This window comes from Echinops telfairi, unplaced genomic scaffold (genome assembly GCF_000313985.2).
Source record: "Echinops telfairi isolate 266 unplaced genomic scaffold, ASM31398v2 ScPeMD7_2565;HRSCAF=3150, whole genome shotgun sequence".
NCBI classification, from domain to species: Eukaryota; Metazoa; Chordata; class Mammalia; order Afrosoricida; family Tenrecidae; genus Echinops; species Echinops telfairi.
In genome coordinates this window covers 6,409,335-6,434,603 of record NW_022106463.1, presented here as the reverse complement: position 1 = coordinate 6,434,603, position 25,269 = coordinate 6,409,335, and the positions used below count along the sequence as shown (strand labels likewise).

The window sequence follows — 25,269 nt, the reverse complement described above, 5'->3', positions numbered from 1 at the left end:
GGGGGTGGGGGGTGGCTCCCGGTGGGGGAGGGGGGTGGCGGCTCCAGGTTACTTCTGGACCAGCAAAGGGAAGGGACAGAACCTCAGCCGAGGGAGTACAGGTTCTGAAGCCTCCCCTCCATGGGCAGCCTGGGGGCAGGACAGAGGCTCACTCACTGCAGGCCCCCATGCCTCTCACTTTTACTTCGTCAAAAGCCAATTAAGTCTAATCACCTTATCAGATGAATTCAGCAAGTTTTGAAACCCTAAGGCCAAGACCCCTCAGATCTAACCGTTGGTCTGAGTGGCTGTAAGAGAAGGAAAACCCAAACCAGCACAGACTTGGTGTTTTGGTGACCGCCAAGTTCATTTCAACAGACAGACAGACAACCCCGAAATCAGTCGGACCAGTGACTCTGGAGGCAAGCCCCATTCCGGGTGACCCCACGGGCATGCGCCCGAGTGGGACTCTGATGAAAACTGCGTTCTCAGTGGCTGGTGTTTAGCTGGTTGTTTTCCCCTGCCAGTGGATTGCCAGGAGCCCGGGTGGCATAATGGTTACAAGTTGAGTTGCTCGCTGCAAGGTCATTAAGTTCGAAACCACCAGTCCGCTCTGCAGGAGAAAGATGAGGCTGTCTACTATGCCTGCCTGAGAAGAGTAGCGGCCTTGAAACCCACCGGGGCAGTTCTACCCAGCCCAATCAGGTCCTCCTCTTAGGAGTCAGCATCCACTTGATGGTGATGAGTTTGGTTTCTCCCTCGTCTCAGGCACCTCTGGGCAGATTTGAACTTCCAACCCTTTGACTGAGAATCAGTAACTTGACCATTAGTACCAGCGAAGAGTTAAAAACAAAGCAAACAAACAAAGTCAAACTCACTGTCTGTGTGACGCTGGGTGGAGTAGAGAGACAAATCCAGTGCCCCTCCTACACGTGAGAGAAAGTGCTTTACATCCAGAGGTAATTATAGAGGAAGCACACACCCCAACCCAGTCCAGATCAAGTCCATACGTCCGATTCTAGTCCACATGCAGTGATGCCGCGTGCAGGAAGACCACAGGCTGGTGGATGGCGGTGGAAGCTTCCCAGGGCTCTGGCAGGTCGCGGCCACATGGCTCCCCAGCAGGAAGGTGAAACAGAGAGTGTGGCCCGTCTCCAGGGAGGAGGAGGAAGAAGCCGGCCTCAGAGAGCCTTTATCTCAGCTGCCCCCCAATCAAGCTGCGGCCTGAATGACTGGCAAAACTGCCCCCACATGCGCCTACGGGAGCCACGTTGGGACAAAAACACTAAGGATCCCCCTTCATGTTTGTCTTCAAGTCGACTGCCACACCGCCATGGGTCCCTTCTGACCCACAGCGACCCGAGGGCCAGGGTCGCACAGGCCCTGGGGGTTTCTGCTGGTTGTTGCCGGCGGAGGCTGTCGAGTCTGCTCCCACCGACGGGCCCACGAGGAACAGAAAGAGCCCCGGCCTGTGTGGGCGTCCGTATCCCTGCTCTCTCGTCGTCGTCCACCCTGGCAGCCACGGTGTCCATCCCTCTCATCGGTGGATGGAGCAGAGGGTTTCGGACTGCTGACCCAGCGGTTAGCAGCCCCAAAGCAAAACCACAATGCTGCCAGGGCTTGGCGACTATTTACCAAGGTCGGAGGGGTCCGCCGGGCTGGCGCCAGGGAACTGACTCAGCAGCCGCCCAAATGGTTGGAGGTGGACTTGGAAGTCCACCCCTCGAAGTCCCTTGGAAGAAAGGCCAGGCGGCCCACTTCCGGAAGGTCACAGCCCAGGGAGCCCTGTGGAGCTGCTCTGCTCCGCACAGGGTCGGGCGCCACTCGAGGCCATCAGACACCGCACCCGCCATCATCCCTCCCCCACCCTCACCCCCAGCACCTCGCCCACCCAACCCTTGGCAAAGCCCAGGAAGCCAGGGGTTCGCGGCAGACAAGAGAGGGCCTGCCTGCCTGCCTGCCACGTTTCCTTTCCAGTCTTGTACAAGGACTGCATCCTCACAAGGCTGGAAGCCCTTCCCTGCCCGGGGGCCATGACAAGATAAAGGCTAGGTTTGCATGCCCAGGTGGGCGCCTCCCCAAGTGGTGGGCAGAGGTGATGAAAAGAGGACTGGTTCCAGACGAGAGCCAGCTCCTCTCTCTAGCCTGAGGCCGCTCTGGCAGGATACTCGACGGCTGTGTGTGTCTGGAGCTGGCTGGGGGGGAGAAGAGATCACCCACCCAGAGACAGAGCCCACCCTGGACTTGGCTGCGCGCCGAGCCTCGGTGGGAGAGCTCTGAGCAGAGCTTATTTGCATGACCCCTTCCTGCAGGTTTCCAGGCGCTGAACAATGAGGATCCTGAACTCAGAGAAACACCTTTTCCTTTGGCTTTTGGGGCAGAAAACTGAACTATAGCTCCCTGGAAAGATGGTCATTTAAAAAACAAAAAAACCCACTGGCACTGAGTCCGTTCAAATCCAACCCTTTTGCCTGGGAAGACCGAAGGGGCGGCAGGATCATCTGACGTCACAGCAGCCTTGAGAGAGAGTGGCCGCTGCTGGAGAGAGGTTCCTCCCCGAGATGCCATTGACCGGGAGGTCACAGTCGCTTAATGACCGGGATGAGGCGGGTCTCCAGGGTGAAAGAGCCCATACCTTGCCTGGAGGACCAGAGGGAACGTGGTGTACTCATGCGTGCAGGGTCCCGATGTCGCCCCAAAGAAGGTGGGTCACTGTCGCACAAGTGACCTCAGCGGTGCAGGAGCCATTGATCACACCAAGGACCCAGCACCCAGCTGGGGTCTATGGCCCACACCCACCAACTCCTAGTGACCCCACGGAGCAGGGGGAGCAAGTGAGGGCAGGAAGCTGAGGAGAAGAAAAGACACATCCCTCGCCCCAGCCACCATGCCCCCCAAAACACCCTGCACTGCCATCAAGTTCCTGCCAAGTCATAGCCACCCTCCAGGACTGGGTAAGAAGTACCCCCGTAGGGTTATGAGACCGCACCCCTTTGCTGGAGTAGAAAGCCTTTCTCCCAAGGAGCGGTGGTTGGTGGTCTCCAACTGCTGACCTTGTGGCTAGCAGCCCGGCGTGCAGGACGACGTATATAAGATGATGGTGGTAACAATAATGCCACGAAGGGCATTGTTCTGACATGAACAGCTGTATGGGCAGGGGAGGGCAAGGTTTGTGTCCGTGTCCAGAGAAGGTCCCTGTGTTTAGAAAACACACAGGCTCAAGTTTGCCTGTGTAAAGAAGGGGCCACCATGTCTTCATCCCTCCAGGGGAAATGCAGGTGTGCAAATGTGAGGCGCCCTGGTAAGCTCTGGGTTGCAAGCTGAAAGGTCGGCCGTTCAAACCCACCCAGCGCTCTGCAGGAGAGACGTGTCAATCTGCCCCATAAAGAGTTACAGGCTCGGAAGCCCCGTAGGCCAGTTCTCAGGTCAGAACCGCCATGAGAGCACCTGGTTTTAACAGGTCTGAATGTGTGTATGCCGGAGCCATGCTGGTCCAGTGGTTACCAGTTGGGCTGCTAACCACAAGGTCAGCAGTTCAAAACCACCAGCCGCTCAGAAGAAAGGTGAGGCTCTCTCTTCCCCGTAAAGAGTGACCGTCGGAAACCCTCGGGCAGCTCTCGTCTGGCCTGCGGAGTTGCCGTGAGTCAGAATGGACCCCAGGGCAGTCCGGTTAGGTTTTGTTCCTGTGTGTACACATGTATGTCCATGTGTAAAGACAGGCCTGTGCATATATGAGGGGGCCTCAAAACTCACGTGGGAAAGCCTATTATCTTTCCATTGCATTTTTCTATGAACGGCTTGAACCTCTCTCATGGGTGCCTGCAAAGGAGCCCTGGTGGCACAGCGGGTTAAGCACTGGTCTGCTGGCCTTTGAAAGGTTGTAGGTTCAAGCCCCCCAGCTACTCTAAGGGAGAAAGACGAAGCTGTCCGCTCCCCTGAAGGCTCACAGCCTGGGAGACCCCAGGGAGCGGTTCTACTGCGTCCTATGGGATGGCTGTAAGTGGAGATCAAGTCAACATCATCGAGGGGTGTGAGGGTGTGTGTGTCAGGATCCACATTGCATGCTTGTATTAACTTGTCCGTGTGTAGGCATGTATGTATATACTGACAGAGAAGGCATGGTTTCAAAGGGACAGAGTATAACCGGTGGGCTTGCATAGGCAAGAGGGCGCTCCTAACTCCTGCAAGTTTTCTTTGCATTTAAAATGTGACCACCACCCCCCAAAGAAAGTTGAAAGAAGGCAGGGAAAAGGATGGGGGTGTGTGTGATGAGAGTCTGTCCCGCTCACGTTCCCAGAGCATGCACGGTGTGGACACAGCCAGCCCCGGGGCCTAGACCCCGGGGAAGGTCACAGCCATCCCTGGACCACCCAGTCAGTCCGACTTCCAGCAGGCCCTGCAGGACGGAGAAGACCTGTACCCGGGCATCCAAGGCTGCTCCCTCTGCAGACTCAGATTGCCTCCTCTTTCTCCCTCCGAGTCTCTGCTGGGTTCCAGCTGCCCACCTTCCAGCCAAGAGCTGTAGCCCCTGACCTGCCAGAGTTCCTCTGGGGAAAACCAAAAACCTACTCACCGCCATCAAGTTGGCCCCGACTCAGAGTGACCCTATAGGGCAGACCAAAGCCGTCCCGGTGAGTTTCTGAGACTTGAATTGTTTAAGAGAGTAGAAAGCCTTGTCTTTCTCCCAAGGAGTGGCTGGTGGTTTCCAACCTTGCTGGTAGCAACCCATCCATACATGACAGACAGACACCTGGTTCTCTGGGAGTGTCAAAGAAGGTTCTGGGCAGGTGGGGCAGCCGACGGAAGTCTTGGTGACTCCAACCCACTACCCAGGGTTGGAACAGGAACAGAAGAAATGAACAGGAAGGGAGCTGGCTTCTCAGACACACAAGGTGGGGTCCTCTATCCCCTCCTCCCCACGACTCTGCTACAGAGCAGGAGCAGACTCCAGATGGCTGCGGAGCCTGAGAAGGAAGCTGGCTTTTCCCTGTAAACACAAGTGTCTGGTTCCCACCAGACCCCTGGCATGGGGCCTCCCCATGCCAGCCAGCGGGCAGAGCTCAAGTACCTGGGGTTGCCCGGTAAATAAAGCAGGGCTCCCCACTTCAGCTCCCCACCCCCATCGGAGTCTGGCCAGCTGGAAGTCCCCCTACTGGCCCGGAAGGAATGCCGCCCCGGCCTGCCACCGCTTGCTCCCGGGGCCACTTCCCAGGGAAGGGGACACTGAGACGAGTCCCCCCCACCCCCCACGGGGCCGGGGACAGAAGGACTGAGCTCAAAGGCTGCAAAGAGGAAGGAAGCCGGCAGGGGTGTCAGACAGAAGGTGGCGGCTACCCAGCACTCAGAACCTGGGGGCCGTGGGGCTTCCATCTGGGCGGGCACTGCCCAGGGCGCATGGTGAGCTAGACCCCGGGCCACATCCACTCGCCCAGGACACTTGCTGTGCCACTGGGCACCAGGTTGTTTGTTTCGCTGTGACTGTCACTTAAAACGATGGCTCCATACTCCTCGGGCTGGAGCACTACGTTCAAGTGCTCGCCAGTGCTGGGATATGGGAGGGCAGTCAGGGGCCGGCGCCAGAATCTGTGTGGGAGACCAGGCTACTGCAGTCACGTGCAGCCACCACCGGACCTCCACGGAGGCTCCCCTGGTGCTAGGATGCTGAACATGGTGCCAGGCTAAGAGTGACGAGGAAGAAAGGCCTGGCTTTCTGATTCCTGAAAAATCCGCCAATGAAAGTTGCTCCCGATGACAGCAGCCCAATTCGAAACCGATCACGGGAATGGGGTGCACGGGGTCCTTCACAAGCCTTGACGCGAATCGACTACAGTTTACGTTCAGTTGATATTACCCAATGCCAAGGACTCATCAGGAGCTGTGGGGGCACAGTGGGTTACTTACTCACTGGGCTGCTCACCTCGAGGTCAGCAGTTCGAAACCACCAGCCACTCAGAGGGAGAAAGAGAGGGCTTTTACCCCCATGAAGAGCTGCAGTCTGGGAACTGCACAGGAGCAGTTCTACCCTGTCCTGTAGGGTCTCTGTGAGTCGGCATGGACTCGATGGCCGGGAGGTTTGGTTTCTGGAGTTCATGTGGGATCCCAGTGACCAGAGCAACGGCAAAGATGACACGGGCGCTGGGGGCCAGTGAGTTTACGTGAATGGAGGAGGACAACTCAGAGAGGGCGGTGACCAAGGGGGGACACTCGGAAAGTGTTTGAGCTGGTGGATGTTTTCGTGTGTTCAACAGCAACCCGAACAGATTTTTAAAGAAATAGTCCGACGTTTGGGGCTATTGGCCCTCAGGATCATTCAGACAAAATGTTTTGGGGTCAGCTCTCCCTATGCTCCTGGGCGTGCTCCTGCACGCGCAGACACACACACACACGCTGGCCCTTAATCATGCACACACATTTACCTCATGCATGTACATACACACACCTGTCCTTACTCATGCACACACATCCACCTCATGCATGTGCAGCCCAAACACCTGCACACACCTGCACATACCTATCCTCGTGCATGTGCACACACACACAGCTGCACATACACACCTCATTCATATATACTTTCCCGAATGTGTGTACACACATCCACACACCTGCACCACTCACACGCACCCCTGCGTGTGCACACACACACAGGCAGACCCTGAGAAAGAGCATTGAGCTCTGCTCCCCAGACTGGAGTTGATTCTGACTCCCCACAACCCCATGGGTGCCAAGTACAACTGCCCCCTAGCCCAGGCTGGAACTTCCGGACTCCTGAGCCTTCAAGGATCCTCAGAAGCCAAACCCAAGATCAATGTGTGGGTCTGGGGCCTCAGGAAGGTGCTCCCCATCCCCAGGAGCTCGGCCAGGTCCACCCCAGACATTTGAACCCATAGTGACCATGCCCAGTGCAGCCGAGTGGGCACCGACAGGCCTTAATGCTCTTGGCTGTGGATAGAGAACCCAGAAGGGGGGCAGGATCAAGGGTCACAGACACAGATCCTGGGCCAGGTGGGGCATGACCTTCCCCGCAGGAGCCTCAGAGGCCCAGTGCAGACCCCAAGTCCCCGACGACTATCCCCCCTCCCCCCAACGGCACTACATTTGCCAAACCCTGAGAGCACTGTTGGTGTGCTGTTCAGGGAGAACCATGGGGCTGTCTGTTCCTGGAAAGATCTGCAGCCTCAGAAACCCTCGTCTTTCTCCACAAGGTGGTCCCCAATTGCTGGCAGCCCAACACTTTACCCGTTGTGCCACCAGGGTGCCACCCCAGGAATGATGTAGAGTCCTAGAAAAACCTACAGGGAAACCCTGCTGTCCTTTGGGGGCCACTACGAGTCAGACTTGATGCTCCCATTCCCCAAGAAAGGGGGTTGGGAGAATGGGGCATCACAAGGAAGTTTAGATGAAAATTGTTTTTCTCCCGGGCCTGACGCAAACCTCGGACTTTTTGAAGGTCCAGTATATGAAACACTACCGAGGAACATGGATTCCTTCAGGTAAATCCCCTCAATCCAATTAGGTGGGTAGATGCCAGCTAAGAATTACAGGGTGCCCTGGTGGGTAATGCATTTGCTCACCACAAGGTCGGCAGTTGGAAACCACCAGCCACTCCCCGGGAGAGAGACCAAAGAGGGGTCGGTAGAACTGACCCACCCACTCCAGGACAGGGAGCTGGGTTGGTGGATTCAGGACCTAAAACCTGCAGCTATAATCCTAGTTCATTGCCCTTGTTATGTTAAGGCGGCATAATTGGGATAGGAAGAGTCTGGAATGCTCTCTTTTAAGATGTAAAAGAGAAGGGAAGAGGGAACGTGGGTCTAGGTGAGAGAAGGAAGTGTCAAAAGAGGAAGCTGGCAGGTGACTTCCCTCTGGCCATTGACCAGGGGCCAAGGTGAAGAGCCTAATTCACAGACGGCAGAGGGCATTGGGAAGTGGATCAGTGCAGATGCACTTTGGTTAAAATTTAACACCTTCTTGTTTGTTGGCTTTCCTTGTTCTAGTTGCCATTATTTTCTGCTTTCTTTTGGAGGGAGGGTTTTCTGTGGTCTATTTTTGGGTTAGTTGGTGCTTGTCCTTTCGCTGTGGTTGTGATGGTTGGGATTCGCGGGGCGTGGTTTTCTTCATATGAAAACTCAAGACAGGGAAATCGATAAAGACAGCAACTAGACTAATTGTTTCTTGGGGTCCTGGCAGGGGAGGTTGGAAGGAAACTGGGGAGCTAATCATAAAGAGCACAAGAATGAAGAACCTATTCTCAAATGGATTGTGGCGATGATTATACAACTCTTTTTAATAGATTTAAAACACTGAATTGCATGGTACGTGAATCATGTGTCCATAAAATCATTTTAACATTTTTTAACTTAAATTAAATTTTCAGGAAAAAAGCGAGAGTGGAAGCAATTCATTAATCACTGCACCAAAAAGACTTGGGAGACATCCCACCGTTTCAAGAGGTAGGACAAGGTCAAGCACCAATGGCGCTTAAGAAATCCAAGCTGCATGGAAGACCTTAGCCAAAAACAAGGCTCCAGGAATTTATGGAATACGAAGTGAAATGTTTCAACTAGCTGATGGTGCACTGGAAGCACTCACTCCTCTATTCCAAGAAATTTGGAAGACAGCTAGCTACTGGGCCAACTGAGGGGAAGAGACCCCTATTTGTGCCCATTCCAAACAAAGATGACCCAATAGCATGTGGAAATGGTCAAACGATACCATTACTATCCCATACAAGTCAAGTTCTGCTGAAGATAATTCAACAAAGGATGCAGAAGTATACTGACAGGCTCAGTCCAGATTCTGAAGAGGACATGGAACAAGGGACACCATTGCTGACATTAGATGGATCATGGCTAAAAGCAGAGAATACCAGAAAGATGTTTACTCGCGTTTCATTGACTCTGCAAAAGTATTCGACTGTCTGGCTCATAAAACCAACCGTGGACAACCTTGAGGAGAACAGGATTCCAGAACACTTCACTGTGCTCATGGGGAACCTGTACATGGATCAAGAGGCAGGTGTGTGAACAGAACAAGGGACTACCGCATGGTTTAAAATCATGAAAGGTGTGCGTCAGGGCTGTATCCTCTCACCATACTTAACCTGGATGCTGAGCAAATAATCAGAGAAGGTAGGTTATATGAAGAAGGCAGCTCTCGGGATTGGAGGAAGGCTCATTATCAACCTGCAATGGGCAGAGGACACGACCTTGCGGGCTGAAAGGGAGGACCTGAAGCACTTGCTGAGGAAGGTCAAGGACTGCAGCCTGCAGTGTGGACTACAACCCAACTGTAGGGAACATCGAAACCCTCACCAGTGGACCGATAGGTAGCATAGGTGGAGAAAAGATGGAAGCTGTCCGGGATTTCATTTCGCTTGGAGCCACTACCAACGCTCATGGAAGCAGCAGTCAAGAGATCAACGATGCTCTACATGGGGCAAATCGGCTGCACAGACCTCTGTAAAGTGCTGAAGAGCAAGGATGTGTGCCTGAGGACTAAGGTGCGCCTGCGCACAGGTCATGGTACTTTCAGTTGCCTCTTATGCAGGTGAAGGCTGGACACCGAATGAGCACGGGCGCTGGGGAATCGGCGCACTTTAATGACGGTGCTGGTGCGGAAGGCTGAACATACCGGGGACTGCCGGAAGGTCAAACACGTTTGTCGTGGAAGATGCGCCGCCAGATGCTCCTTAGAGGAGAGGGTGGCGAGACTTTGCCTTACAGACCTGTGTCAGGAGAGACTGGTCCCTGGAAAAGGAGGTCATGCTGGGTAAAGTGGAGGGTCATCCAAGAGGAGGAGGACCACCCCCACCCCCACCCCCACCGAGATGGATTGACACAGTGGCTACAGGGTAACAACCCTGAGAGTGGCAAAGGACCAGGACTTCCTGGCCCTGGTGGTCATTCCATTGTCTCTAGTCACCCCCAGGCCCTACCACAGGTAACAGCAGCAGCAATGTCATTAGACGCGGGCTCTGTGAAGGCCAAGTCCTCAGTCACTCGGCTGTCAATGCCAACTTCTTACAGTGTGTTCCCCAGAGGGCTGAAGGGTGGGAGGGGGTGGAGAGCAAGGTTCCTGCTGTAAATGACAGTGATCAAAGCCAAACCCACAGCCAGGGGGCTGATTCCCACAGCAAGCCTTGAGAGCGTTTCTAAGACTATAAATCTTTATAGGAGCAGAGAACGGATTTTTTTCTTTCTCCCTCAGAACAGCCAGTGGGTGGGTTTGAACCACTGACCTAACCCAACGCCCAGGCCATAGTGCCTCGGGGGCTCTGTGGCAACTATTCTGAGAACCTATTCAACTTTCTTCTCTCCCTGCCCTCCCACAACCCCCACCCCCACCCCTGATGAATCTGCCAGCAAGCTCAGCGGGGTCTTCCTCTAAAATATATCCAGAATCCAACCACCTCGAGTTTCCCCCAGGGCCAGCAACATGCCTGCCCCTCAGTCATCTTGTCGCTTCTCTCCAAGCTTCTCCGCTGGCCCGCCCTCGCCACGAGCCTACTGCCCACACTGCAGGAGGAGCCGTCGCTGCTAAAAAATCACGTTAGCCCATCCCTGCTTCCAGTGGCTCGTCACCCCAAGAGTCCTGATGGTCTATAGCAGTGGTTCTCAACCTTCCCCATGCTGCCACCCTTTAAGAGTTTCTCATGTGGTGGTGACCCCCCAACCACAAAATTAATTTTGTTGCTACTTCATAGCTGTAAATTTTGTTACTGTTATGAATTGGGCGAGCCCTGTGAAAGGGTTGTTCTACACTCCCCCCACCCCAAGGGGTTGCAACCCACAGGTTGAGAACCACTGGTCTACAGGAATAGGGTAGTGGAAGAAGCAGTCCCCAGGCCACCCCACAAGGACCTGCTTAAACTATAAGCAGCTTATAGGGATGTGGGGAGCCCACAAGACCAGGAGGGAATCAGATGTCACACAGGACCGCTACCCCAGGCTTGGAGGACAACCTAGAGCAGTCATTCCCTGCTTCAAGGCCCGCCCAGTGGATCAGTAAGAGCCACATCAAGGTATTCCCTTTGACATCAGTCGGTCCCTCCGACATCATTCACTTCACCATTTGGTTTTGCTGGCCACACGCGTATTTCATTCCACCAGTCACCTGGAACCTTCTAGCAAATATAACGTATATGTGGTAGCATTCAACCATCCTGGCGTCAGGAGTCCTGGTGATGGAGTGGTTTACCTGCTGGGTAACCAACTTGTCAGCAGTTCGAAACCACCAGCCACCCTGAGAGCCAAAGATGAAGCTTTCTATACTCGAAAAGAGCGCCATCTCTGAAACCCACAGGGGTGTTTCGACCTGCTCTGTGGGGCGGCTCTGCGTCAGCACTGACTCAGTGGCAGTGAGTTGTTCAAACGTTTGCTATTGTTGAGGTCAGAGACCCCCTTTTCATGGTCCAAGGAGCCCTGGGGCACAGTGAGCTAAGAGTGGGGCTAATAATGGCAAGGTCAGCCGTCCAAACCCACCAGCCGCTCCTCAGGAGGAAGGTGAGCCTTTCCACACGTAACGAGCCTGGAAGCCTCGGAAACGCACAGGGCCAGCTCTCCCTGTCCTATAGGGATGCCCTGGAGCGGGAATGCACTGGAGGGCAGTGGGCTTTGGGTTTTCTGAGTTTTTCCCTCTCTGGGGAACTAAGCACCTGACTGATGTCGAGTGGCTCCGCCGGGTCCTGTGTGTATAAGAGAGGCCCTGGGGGGGCACCGCCGGTTAGAAGCTGGCTGCTAACCTCAAGGTGGGTGGTTCTAACTCAGGTGCTCCCTGGGAAAAAGATAGACGGTCTCGGAAACCTTATCAAACGTCGATAACCAGAACAGACTCGATGGCAGTGACTGGTTGCTGTGGGCTTGGCCCTGTGTACGGGTACTTAGATGCCTTCAGTACCTTTTGAATTTCATCTCTGTTGACGAGCTATGCTCCAAGGGGGTGGTGGTGGGGTGAAACCTTTAAAACTGCCTGAGCTGTTAGTGACGCTTCTCCACAAATCTCACTCTGATGAAACCAGCCCACTACCCCCCACTTGATTCCAACTGCCAGCAGCCGGACAGGACAGAGCTGGAACTGCTGCCGCCTAGTTTTCCAAACGATCGTTCCAGGAGTAGATGCAGATGGCCTCTCTCTCTCTCTGCCCCCCGCAGCTGCCGGGGGCTGACCTCCCACCTTGTACTTCGAAGCACCAGATGCCTCACCCATCCTAACTGGATGACTTAAGTCTTCCCTTTACCGTCAGGGCAAACAGGTCTGTTAATTTTCAAATGGTGGTAATTTCCACAGAGACCAGTGAAAAATACCTCGGGTTTTCTACATATCCCAACCAAAAAAATATTCAGCGAAATGCCAAGAAATGATATCAGTTCTATCAGGACCAGTTAACGTTTAGTTGAAGAATGAATGTATTTTCTAGGGACAGTCTGGGGGGCTTTTTTTTTTTTTTAATGGGGTGAAGAGATCATGGAAATTTTCAACGATCTTTTCTTTTTTTTTTTAACCCTAACCCTAACCCTAACCCTAATCAACGATCTTTTCGAAACACCCTCCGTACTTTTGGGCTGAAACCCCGGCCTGTTTCCTCTTGTAACTGTCTGAGAAAAAAAAAAAAACCAACTCTGGGGGACAGGCGAGTAAGACCTCATGTGTGGCGGAAGTCTAGGTCTGGGTACCCCAATCGGGTACCCCAGCCTCCGTCACACCCAAACCCTTGCCTGGCTCCCACGCTGACTCAGAGGTGGACATGCGCGCGCGCGGTCAGGGCTGTAAGTGCTATACTGTAAATGCCACCCTGCCCGGTGGGTGGGCAGGCTGCATGGCTGGCAGGCTGAGCCTATGGTGTCTGGATCCGGCCGGAAGAACTTCTTCCAACTGCAGACCATCTGGAAGGCTTGGAGCGTGCGGCCTTTTCCAGGGCAAATCGGGTCACAAGGAAGTCCACCAATGGGGGAATTCCCCGAAGTCACCCTGGGGACCTAGACGTGGACAGGACCCGCGGCCGGGGCGTATCTGGGGTATGGGGAACAAGGGCGGCGGGCAACAGAGCCAGGGACAGGGCCAGCGCCTGCGCGAGTGCCCGGCGCCGAGCCCGGGTCCGACACCTGCCGCCACGCCACCCTCCAGGCCGCCGGGGAGGCTGAGACTCCGCGGCTGATGACACACACCCAGGGACTCGTGGCGGGGCGGGGTGTGGTGCCACGCGCCATGTAAGCCCAGCGCGCGCGCCCGCCCGCCAGCGCGCCGGGCTCCGGGTGCTGGGGCCCGCCCGGAGGTAGCCCCAAGCCCACCCCGTGCGCCCCGGGCCCCGGCAGCTGCTAGCCGCGGGCATCGCCAGCCGCCAGCGGCCCACGCTGACTCTGATCGGTGTTGCATCATGCACCACGCCGCGCCTTCAGGGAACCAAAATGGACTCCGGGGGAGGCGACAGCCGCATGGGCACCGGCCCCGCGCGCACGCCCCAAGCCCGCCCCTGCCCGCCACCCGGCCGCGGGACCCTCGCCGCTCCCTGCCGCCGCCCCACGCGGCGTCGGGCCTCTCCAAGGTGACCCCAGCCGGGGGCGCTGCGCGGGCGCCGGTGGGGGACCGGGCACTCACCGAGCCGGGGAGATGCGGGAGAACCGCGGGTGGACAGATGGACGGCCGGACGGATGGCGGGGCGGGCGGCCCAGCGCGCTGCGTGGCGAGCGGGAGGAGAAGGTGCGCTTAACGGATGCCAGCTGCTCGCGCCCCGCGCGCTCGCGCCGTCCGGCAGTTGGTCGGCCGCTCACACCTGCCCGCGCCGAGTGAATGGAGCGCGGGAGGCGGAGCCCGCGCGGTTTCCCAGCCGCGCGCTGCCCGGTGCCCGCCCCCGCCCCGCCCCGCGCGCCCCGAGGCCGGCCCCTCCGCCGCGTCCACCGCCCGTCTACCAATGAGCGCGCCGCGCGGCCCCCCGCGGACCCATGGGCGGGGCGGGCATCGAAGCGCGACCGCGCCCCAACCTGCGATTCTCCCATCGGGGCGCCGCCCACCAGGCCGCCGCCTGCCCGGGCCTGGGTGGCCTCTCCGCCTAGGGGAACCACCGGCTGGGCTGTGGCCGGGACCGTGCGTGCCGTGCAGGCGGGGCCGAACCCACCGTACCTCCGGCGCCCAGCCCGCTGCCCGCGCTACCCGCCGGCTGCCCTTCTCCAAACGGAGGGCTTCACTGGAGCCTACGTGAAGGGGTTTTGACAAACGATTCTAGTATTCCTTCTGATGCCAGTTAACGTTCTTTATTAATAGTTTGCCATTCCTTTCCTGTGAATCACTTCTCGTCAAGGATCCCTGGTGACGCGGTGGGTTACGCTTTGTGCTGCTAACGGCAAGGTCGGCAGTTTGAAACCCTGAGCAGCTCCGCGGGAGGAAGTCGAGGCGGAGCTTTCTAGTTCTGTCCAGTTAGTCTCGGAAACCCTGCCCTATAGGGTCGCAATGAGTCAGCCTCGAACTAATGGCAGTGACTCTGGCCAGTGCTCTTGGCAGAGGACACGCTGGCTAGGCAAGCAGCAGGATGTTGCAGATCTTGTACCAACTCTGACGGTCCTGGGTGAAGCAAACGGCGCTCCGAAGGCTGGAGGTTCGAATCTACCCACAGGGGCGTCCTTGGAAGATAGGTGAGACCCTCTAGGAGGGGCCGGATGGGCAAGCTCCACCTTCCGTTCCTTGTCCCCAGCTACTTCCAAGGCAAGACTCTCTCCCATAGCCTAACTGGACTGGTGACTTGCAGCAGGGGCATCTGGGAGTGCCATAGACTGGAGGGTCCATGCAGTGTCCTGCGTTACAACCAGCAAGCCTCTCTGCCTGTCTCCTATTACGGCTAGAAGCACTCGACCCTTCATTCACTGCTAGCCCTCTCTGTCACCCAGCCCTGCAAATCAGCTAGCTCTGTACTGCCAGCCCCGGCTGGCTTCTTACCCGTGAGGAGGCCTTAGTAGAACGGCTCACAACATTCAGACCCTCTGACCAGTGCTTAAGGAGCCCTGGTTGTGTGACGTGGGTCGCACCGTGGGCAGCTAACCTCAAGATTAACAGTTTAGCGGGCCAGCCCCAATCCCAGCTACGTGGGCCCCCTCCCCAGAAGAATGCACTACAGAGGACTGCACTGAAGCTACAGCTCTGGGAGAGGGGCACGTCTGCTCAGAGCACACAGGAGCAAACTAAGGGAAGAAGAAAGAGGGAGTGGAATAACGCATCCTGCCCCACCAAGCCCTGAGGACGATCTTCCTGCTCAGAGCAGCCAATGCACAGAGAGGACCATAGAGCCAGCCTTACCACAAGACATGGTGGGTCCCTCACTAACCCATAGCGCTATGGGGGACAGCACTGGAGACACAGTGCGGGAATTGTGCCCAAAATGACCCCACCCCACGGGGGGTAACACTAAGTGGGCTCAAGCACGGCAACAATGGGCTCCGGCACGATTGTGAAGATTGTGCAGGACCAGGTGTGTTTCTCTCTGCTGTACTTGGGGTGGCTCTGAGTCCCGGGCACCCAAGAACAACCACTGCAGCCATCCACTTGGGCCATCCCTAGGAGAGCGCAGGAGAGACTGGAGACAATGCCTTGATGGATATTCAGGATGATTGCCTCCTGCTCCCTGCTTCCAGCAGTTACTTGGCCACATATGGGGTCTGACTTCTGCCTTTAGAAAAACAACCCAAGCCCCATCCCATGGCCAGCAAGTCGATTCTGACTTATGGCAACCCCGTAGGGCAGAATTTCCTTATGCTTCCCAAGGCTCTATGTCGTTATTTATAGGAGCAGACAACCTCATCTTTCTCCCTCCACAGCAGCAGGCGGATTCAAACTGCCAACTACCCCTTGATCTTTGGGTTCGCTGCCAAACACTTAACCCCCTGAGGTAGCAGGGCTCCTTTAGAAAGACCAAACTCACTCCCATCGAGCTGATGCCAACTCACAGCGACCTCATAGGACAGGGTAGAACGGCCCCTGGGGGTTTCTAAGGGCGTAACTGTTTCTGGGAGTAGAAAACCCCGTCTTTCTCCGGGGGAGCTGGTGGTTTTGAACTGTCAACCTTGTGGATCACAGCCCAAGGCATAACCACTACGCCAGCAGACAGAGCACCTTCATTGCTCTGGCTGCTTTCAGAAACCAGAGACAAATAGCCAAACGTGGTTTTCTGTCCCAGAAAGCACTCAAGAGCACAGTTGTACTCAGCACACTTGGCCTCGCGGACCTGTCTCTGGAGAAGGGCATCCTGCCTGGTAAAGTGGAGGGGCAGCGAGAAGGATGCTAGACCCCACGGCAAGCGGCTGGTTAGAATGAGAACCATTTCAAAACCATTCTGTGGCACGGTCCTAACTTCGGAAAGGCTGTTCAGATGCCTTGTGAGGTGCTGTTGATCGGCTCTCGCTCACAGTAATCGGATGTACAACAGAGTTAAAGACCACCTGGTCTGCGCCACCCCCACAGTTGTTCTGTGTGAGCCCATCGTTGTAGCCCCTGCATCCATCTGTCTCATCGAGGGTCTTCCTCTTTCTCTGACCTTCTACTTTACCAAGTTTGATGTCCTTTTTCCAGAGACTGGTCCCTCCTGATGACATGTCCAACGTATGTGAGACGAGGTGTCAGCATCGTCTAAGGAACATTATAGCTATACTTCCAAGACAGATAGGGGGGCTTCAAAGAGTTCAAGGGAGTCTCAGCATCTGTGTTAGTCTGGGTAGACTAAAGAAATGCATGGCACCCATGTGTCTAAGAAAGAGATTTATATACAAGAGCAATTGAACATTGAGAAAACATCCCAGCCCAGTCCAGATTAAGTCCCTAAGTCCGATATTAGCCCATATGTCTGATACCAATCTATAAAGTCCACTTCAGACTCACAAAACACATGCAATGACGCCAAATGCAGGAAGATCACAGGCCAGTGGGTAGAAAGTCTTTGGATCCAGTGGCATTGGAAACATCTCAGCGCTGGCAGGGTTCTCTGCATGGCTTCTCCAGCACCCAGGGCTGCATCAGGGTGGGTCCATGGGTCTTGTCAGCTGCTATGTCTCCCAGGGTGTGAGCAGAGAGTCTCCCCCTCCAAGAAGGAAATACCAGAATTCCCAGAATCCTTAGGGGAAGGCTATGCCCACAGAGAAGACTCAATGTCTATGACATGATTGACAGGCTAGACTCCACCCCTCCACACTTAATCCTTAAATTGACAATTATATAACTGCCACAGGGGGCCTTTTCTCTTCACAGGGACCCTCTAGGACAGAGTGTAGCTGCCCCCGTGGGTTTCCAAGGCTGTAAAGTCTCCCCTTTCTCCCACAGAGATACTGGTGATTTCGAACTTCCAATCCTGTGGCTAGCAGTGTGCAACTCCTACCTTGCTGCCAGGGCTCCGTGGCTAGCAGTGTGCAACTCCAACCTACTCGCTGCCAGGGCTCCTGTTGGAAGACCGAGGTTCAAATAAAGCCTCTGGGGCAGTGCCCAGCATGCAGTAGATTTCCAGCAGGCATTGTTAGTCTGTGTCATGCTAGACTGGCCTGTGGCGTCACACACAGTCCTAAAGGTGGGGGCCCTTGTGTGTCCACAGGAAAGGGGCGCCCTTCTCTCCCCTCTCGATGAACAGCTCGAGGCCCTCTTGGAAAGGGCGGGCTGCAGTCATCTCTCTCTGCACGGACTGAGTGGTGAGATCACCGTGCTGGGTCTGTGGGCAGCGAGGGCACAGTCGCGCCTCTGGATTGAATCGTGTAGTCAGTCTCAGCCCCTAGACCTCTGGTTAAAACCCAAATTGGGGTCGGGCTGTCTTTGTTACATTCTTGTGTAACGGCAAGGGTTCCTGTCGGGTGTGTCTGGGTCCACGTCTGGGACATAAAGGGAGCAGACAAAGCAAGCAGATGGGGAGACAGATGCCCTGCCCCATGGAGACCTCTGAGAAGCCCAAGGACAAGGGCCTTCCACCTAAACAGACACAGAGACGCAGCTTTGGCCTTGAGTTGCCCCCTGAATTCCGACACGGAGCCTCCTCAACAAGGAGCCTTGGTGGCATACATTGTAGGCGATGCATTGGGCTCTAACCACAAGGTCAGCAGTTCAAAACCACCAGCCATTCCTTGAGAGGAAAGGGAGGCTTTCTACTCCCATAATGCATTTGAGTCTTGGAAACCCCCAAGGGAAGTTCTGCCCTGAGATATAGGGTCACTATGAGTCGACACCGACCCCGTGGCAGTGAGTTTGGGTTGGATGTGGACTTCGCGCCTCCTAAACGGTGAGAGAATAAACTTGTGTGGGTCAACAAAGCTACCGACGTGTGGTAGGCATTTCTGTCCGTGTCCCTGCTTCCCTCGGGAGACCACTTCTGCTCTGCCTGCCTGGCTCCCTCTCTTCGCCACCCCGGTGACCCCTTTGCTGGGAAATGCTGCTCTCTGTCCCTCCCAACCTTTCTGAGACATCCTGGATCTCACAGGACCCGATCCCGTCTTCCTCAGCACAGGGACTCTATTGGGGGCTGGAAGGCTCTGGCCTGAGCTGACCTATCAGCCCCCTGGTCACAGGAAGGGGGCTCTTTCCAGACTAGGAAGGAGGGAGCCGAGTGCAGCCACCGGCCCTGCTGCTGTGGAATGGCCGGGCTGAGAGAGTGAAGGTCCACACAGAGGAAACTCAGCGGTGGGAGGGGAGAGAAGGATGATGTAGTGGGTGTCCAGCTGCCCCCTGACGTTGAACAACACAAGAAGCGGACACAACACTGTTGGATCCCGTGCCCTCCCCACGGCCAGGCTCTCATTCCTCCTGCCCTCCTCCCTCCCTCCCACCCTCCATTCCATTGTATTGCGTTTGGGTGAAAGAAGGCAGATGGGTTCCCATTCAGCAATTCATATACATTTTGTTTCGAAACATCAACTGCAATTCCCACAATGCAACAGCACTCCCCACACCCCACACCCTGCACAAACCGTTTCCCGTCCCTTCCGCCAGCTGAGTTCTACCGCTGAGCAAATGCTGTCCTTTTGACCTCAAAGGGCGTGTGGAGGCTGCCGTGTGGGTGTCTGCTACAGGAGAGAATGTAAAATTAAGGGGTGCAGGGGGAGGTGACGAGAGGAAGACAACGAAGAAGAAGTTAAATGGCACAGCCCAGCAGGGTGCCAGGAGGTTGGCTGGCCTCCAAGTAGACGGAGGGAGGGAGGGAGGTGGTGGGGACGCACCTCTGGGCACCCATCAGGGACGCCGGTGACATGCAGCCTGGGTGAGCCGAGCGGGTTGCCTGGCTCCTGCTGAATGCCGTCTGCCGTTGCTCAAAGTGGCTCCCGGGTGCCAGGCCAGTAGGCAGCCGAGTGCTCTGGCTGGTGGGCTTCACGTGCGTCCTCCACTCGGTGCCCTCCCCACGGCCAGGCTCTCCATCCTCCTGCCCTCCTCCCTCCCTCCCACCCTCCATTCCATTGTATTGCGTTTGGGTGAAAGAGGGCAGATGGGTTCCCATTCAGCAATTCCCTCGTCCTCCACTCAGCAAGCAGAGCCTTCTCTGAGAAGCACGGGGGTCCAGGAGTCTCACCCGCGTCTGTTTCCCTCGGTTTCTCAGGACGTGGTCAGGAGGGTGTGGGGAGTCTGTCTGCCGTCCCCGCCATCTTGGTTCCAGCTCGTTGGCTGATTCTCAGACCCGGGTGGCCCACTGTCATCGTCTTCATCTGTGGCATTCTGGAAGCTTCTCTGAAACCCATTCACTACTGGAACAGAACACACAACACAAGCGACAACTGGCAGGCGGTGGCCTCAGGTGAGCTGCATCCGTCCAGGATCGAACTTGGTTCCTGCCTGGAAGGTCAGAATTGTCCACTGAGCCGTCACCACTGTGGAAGCAAGCGTGCACGGTGTGCAATTCCAACTCCGAGGACTCCCCGGGGGCCGTCCCAGCTCATCCCACAAGCCACCAAGCTGTCTTTATTTATTTTTCTTAAACAAATATTTACCTTAGATTTTTTTCCAAGCCACTTCAAGACGGAGTCTATCTTGGTTTTATGTTCTATAATAGATATTTCTATGACATCAGACTGATCAAATTGCTCTGCTCGAGGACAGTCGAGTTCAATCGGAATTTCCTTCAAAGCTCATCCATTTGTGTTCGAGAAAAATAGCGCGTGTTTCTTGTGTCTTATTTCCACAAACAGGATTGTTTCATTATAAACATATTTAAAGACTTTGCTTCTCTGCGGGCGTCACCCACTCAGCTGTGACCAGAGGCAAGCCCTTGACTGACTGCGGCCACCTCTGAAGCAACTCTAGTATTTAAACCGGGATCCACAGCAGGGCCTCCCAGCTGCGAGCTCGTGGATTCGTGGGAGCGCAGCCTTTATTCTTGCTGGTTGAACATAACCACGAAAGCCCTGTCCAAGAGTAAGTGGAAGAGCATCCTGGGTATGAGTACGACCAGTTTTGATGATCTGGGCAAACTCTTTGGATTTTGCACTGAGAGCATCCTGGAGCTTCCGCAGTGCTGGTAACAGCACTTCCGGAACGCGGCCAGATGCATTGCAGTGGGAAGAGCATCGTTTGAACTCGGGCTTTTATTAACGGAGTCCTTAGAATGCACGGGTTTCTTGCTGCCAAGTCCGCTTCCTAACAGTTCTCTGGCTGTCTGGCTAATAACTTCATTGACGGACGTGTTTGCTTGGGTTCCTGATCCAGCCGTGTGCCACGTCACCATCACGAGAGGAAAACGGTCAGGTGAGTGGCCTTCAGCACCCTCACCTGCTGCCTTCCCTGTGGCATTGGCAGCCTTTGGATCAAGACCACACTCCTGGTCTGCATCCGCAGCTGCTTTCTTGAAGACGCCGAAAATCTTTACTGACTGGCACTGGCAGGCGTTCTGTGAACCCACCCGTCAGGACGTTCCGGGACATCGCCCTGTCGGGCGCTGTAATACTTCTCTTTGGGAACCTGGAGTTCACCAAGGCGTCATATTCTATCCGAAGGGAATTGTGGCTTGCTGGCCGGGCTCACCCTCCACCTCAATTGGACTAAGAGGGGCCTGTGTCCGACCAGCAAGGGACCAGCTAAGTGGGCCGTGGGGAGGAAAGGCCGAGTTCAAACAGGAAGCGCTGTGAGCACAAGTTATCTTTATTTAGTTCGAGTCTCTGAGGACAGGGCTTTGTTCTGTGGCCTCCGTCCTCAGTGGGTTCTGATGTCAGTCAAGTTCCTCGTCGTTTGTGTTTCCGTGATTACCACCCTTCATGAAAAGTATCTTTAGACACCGGGTCTTGGTTTGGGTGTGGGGCCTGGAAGCATCCATCTGCATGCACAAATATATTTTAATACATTAAAAAGACACACACACCCATCAACATCTACTTGGACAGTGAGGAATTGGAGGATGGCGGCATGTTGGCGGCAGGTGCAGGAAAAGCTCCACCTGTGGAAGGTTCCAGATTTTCTCTGGGAAGGTGGGGGGTGGGCACTTCCAGTCAGAAACAAGTCAGTGCTGCAGGAATGACCCTGTTCTTCTCCCTTCCAAGGTTTAGAGGCAGCATCTCACTTGTTGACTGTGGCCAAGCTGTCAGCCTCTGGGGCCAAATTGTCAAGCAACTGGATTTCCTTTCGACAAAAAACCCAAACCAAAAGCCTCCAGCTCATCCTTTCCTTGTAACGCGTTGGTGGCTTCTCGCCTCCCGTTCTCCCTCCACATTCCGTCGCTCTACCCTACGTCCGGGTTCTGAGCTGTAAGCCATGACGGCGAGCATTGGCGAGGGAACAACGGACAATGACAATCTCAAAAAAGGGCACACTGCCACGCCTGCATATGTGGCCCATACTACTCACGATAAGATGATTAAAAAAAAAAAAAAGGATGACAGCCCTAAGCGTAGTTCAAGGTGCCTTAGCGGTGATGTTTGGCTGCGATCTGTAAGGTCAGAAGTTCCAAACCGCCAGCCGCCCCAAGGGTGTGAGACGGGGCTTTCACTCCTGTGCATAGACTTACAGTCTGACGTGGCCCTGACTCCGGGCAGTGAAGTTTTTATTTGCTTGGTTTTTCCAAGTGGGGTTCACCATTCGAACTCAACTACCTCATAAGTTGGGGGCAACCTGTACCCACGACGGAACATCAGTCATTTCCACTGTCCTGGCCGGCTCCGTTCAGAGGCATTGCTTATCTTTACCAGGTTGTGTATCTCTAGCTACCATTCAGCCCCACATTTCTCATCATCCTGAGCAAAAGTTCCATGCCCCTTAGGATCATGCTTCCCCCACACCCCACATTATGTACTTGTTCCTCTCCCCGCCCCCCCATCAACCACTAATGAACTTTGGTCTTTATCCATTGCCCTATTTTGGATATTTAAAATGAAAATAAATGGTACCCTGCAATGTTGATTCCTTTGTGTCTGATTAATTTAATTCAACAGCATGATCTTAGGGTTCATTCATGCCAAAGCAGGTATCAGGACCGTATAACTCCTTTTAAAATTTTTTATTTAAACAGCATCTTTTATTGTATACCTAGGAGGGGCGTTCAAGAAGTTCATGGGGAAATGGAGGAAAAAGATTAAGCAAGAATCATGAATTCCATCTCCTACAAATATCTGGGAGGGATGACAAGCACCCTGGGAATTAAAATGTTCACATTTTCAAGCACTCAATTGACCCTGCAGAAAAACGAAGATTTAGCCGTGGTGGCCGCCGGCCAAACAGATGCAAGGGCCCTTCTTCTCCTCCATCAGAGGACAGATGTGGGTTTGATTCTGCTCTCAATCTGAGGGATTTGGAACTCGGAGCTCTCAAAGACCAGGTGCCCAAGCTCTTCCTTTTCTGAACAAAGAAGAATGGCGATCACTCGTGAGTGGTTACGCATTGGGCTGCTAACCATAAGGTCAGCTGTTCAGAACCACCAGTCACTCCTCGGGAGAAAGAGGAGGCTTTCTACCCCTGTAAAATGATACAGTCCTGGAAACCCAGGTGTGTAGGGTCGTGATGAGATTACTTTGGGAAGCTGAGGATTATTTCCTTGCTTGTCCATTTAGTTCCCCCTTCACCTGTTGATGGGCTCCGGAGCCGTCTCTCGTGCAGCGCTCTGGTGAGTTACCCTGCAGTGTGTGACTCTCTGGGGAGCCTCTGCTTTCAAGTCTTTCGAAGACATACCTGGGAATGGAATTGCTCGCGGAGTTGTGGGTTAGGTGTTGGAATGCTAACCATAAGGTCGGTGGTTCAAGCCTACCAACTGCTCCATTGGAGAAAGATGAGGCTGTCTGCTCCCATAAAGGTTTATAAATTTATCAATGTAGTGTCACTATAAATTGGAATCCACTCTATAGCAATGGGTATGGTAGTTCAAAGAAGTCCTGGGGGTGGGGCTCTGGGGTAAGCATTAGGCTGTCAACTGAAAGGTCTGTGATTCAAACCCAACCAGTGGCTCTATAGGAAGAGCCCTAGTGGCATGGCGGTCACGCACTGGGCTGTTAACCAAGTGAGCAGTTCAAACCCACTTGTGGAAAACTGAGGAACTGGATGGAAATGCAATGCAGCTAAAGCTCTAAGCCAGCGGTTCTCAACCTGTGGGTCGTGACCCCTTTGGGGGTCGAACGACCCTTTCCCAGGGGTCGCCTGAGACCAGTGGTTTTCACCCTTCCTAATGCCAAGACCCTTTGATACAGCTCCTCGTGCTGTGGTGACCCCCCCCAACCATAACATTATTTTCATTGCTACTTCATCACTATGATTTTGCTACTGTTATGAATCGGACACCCCTATGAAAGTGTCATTTGATCCCCAAAGGGCTTGCAACCCACAGGTTAAGAACCACTGTCTAAGACTATCAGAAAACACATTTCCCATGGTCTTAGGAACTGAGACACTGCTCCTCTATCCGTCTCCAGGCAGGTCCGCCCACCTGCAGATACGCCCACATATGGGTGGCCGGTGTGAAGACTGTTACCCATGCTACACCATGCTTCAAGACAAAACTTCATTTATTTTAATTGGACATAAATATTTCACACTCTATAATTACATATTGTCTTTGTGATTGATCACGATGCTTTAATGATGTTCAATTTGTAACAATGAAAATACATCCTGCCTATCAAGATATTTGCATTATGATATTTTGCATAATAGTAGCAAAATGACAGTTATGAAGTAGCAACAAAAATAATTTTATGGTTGGGGTCACCACCACATGAGGAACTGTATTATAAAGGTTGAGAACCACTGCTCTGTGCTCATAATTACGGGTCTGGAAAGCCGACGCCAGTGGGGGAAGACCCTCATGGTTATGAGCTAGAAATAAATCTTAATATACATTCTTGCGACTGAACGCAGTCCCTCCGATAATCCCCCAGAGGAGCTGTCATCAAGCAGCTACTAGATAAGATGAATCATTCCTGCATCTGGCTGTTCCCTGTGCCTGGAGGTTATCGGCGAGAAAGCACTCGGATTCCATAGGCAAACCCACTGTAAAATGCAGCAAACCCCTGGGCAGAGCTCAGAGGCTTTTGAGGTCAACTAGCATTAGGTCAAGATGATGACTCACCTCAATGCTGGATTATTATGTTACCCACTTATGATATCACTCATTGACTAGGTAATATGTTTGCTGCATGCTTTTTGAAAGCTCTGTGAAGCCTGATTATACATACCCATTGGAAAATACATTCACTCTCCCAGTCCTGACATGGAATGAGGAGCCCCTGTGCTTTGCTGTCTGTCTGTCTCTATTATTTTCCACAATCAAAAAGTTGCCCCCGAGGTCCCGTTTGCTCGAGTGTTGGGGGCCCCTGTACTCCAACACCTCCCAGCCCCTCCATGGGACAAAGAGGGCTTTCTGCTCCCACAAAGAGTTGTCGTTGTTGTTGTTGTGTTGTTGTTGTTGTTAGGTTGCCATCAAATCTGTTCCAACGCATAGCGACCTGTGCCCAACAGAAAGAAGCCCTACCCGGTCCTGCGCCATCCTCGCCACTGCTCCTGTATGCAAGCCCGTTGTAGCAGCCATGTGTCCACCTCACTGAGGGCCTTCCTCTCACTGCCCCTCTGCTGTACCAAGCTTGACGTCCTTCTCCAGGGACTGGTCTCTCCTGACATGTCCAGAGTTTGCAAGAGGCAGTCTGGCCATCCTTGCCTCTAAAATGCACTCTGACCTTACTTCTTCCAGGACAGCCTTGTTTGTTCTCTTGACAGCCCACGGGACTTTCAATCTTCTTCCCCAGCACCACAATTCAAACGCACCAATTCTTCTTCGGTCTTCCTTGTTCGGTGTCCAACGTCCACATGCACATGAGGCCATTGAAAATACCTGGTTTGGGTCAGGCGCACCCTAGTCCTCAAAGTAACATGCTTGCT

General features: G+C 54.3%; 1 protein-coding gene across 1 annotated transcript in view; it reads right to left on the bottom strand.

Moving 5' to 3' along the window:
* Positions 1-13,623, bottom strand: part of SLC7A1 (solute carrier family 7 member 1) — a 56,356-nt gene extending 42,733 nt beyond the window's left edge. Inside the window, exon 1 of the mRNA XM_004715213.2 lies at positions 13,573-13,623. The gene's annotated coding sequence lies outside the window, so the exon portion shown is untranslated. The remainder of the gene's footprint in view (positions 1-13,572) is intronic.
* Between the last annotated feature and the right edge of the window lie 11,646 nt (positions 13,624-25,269).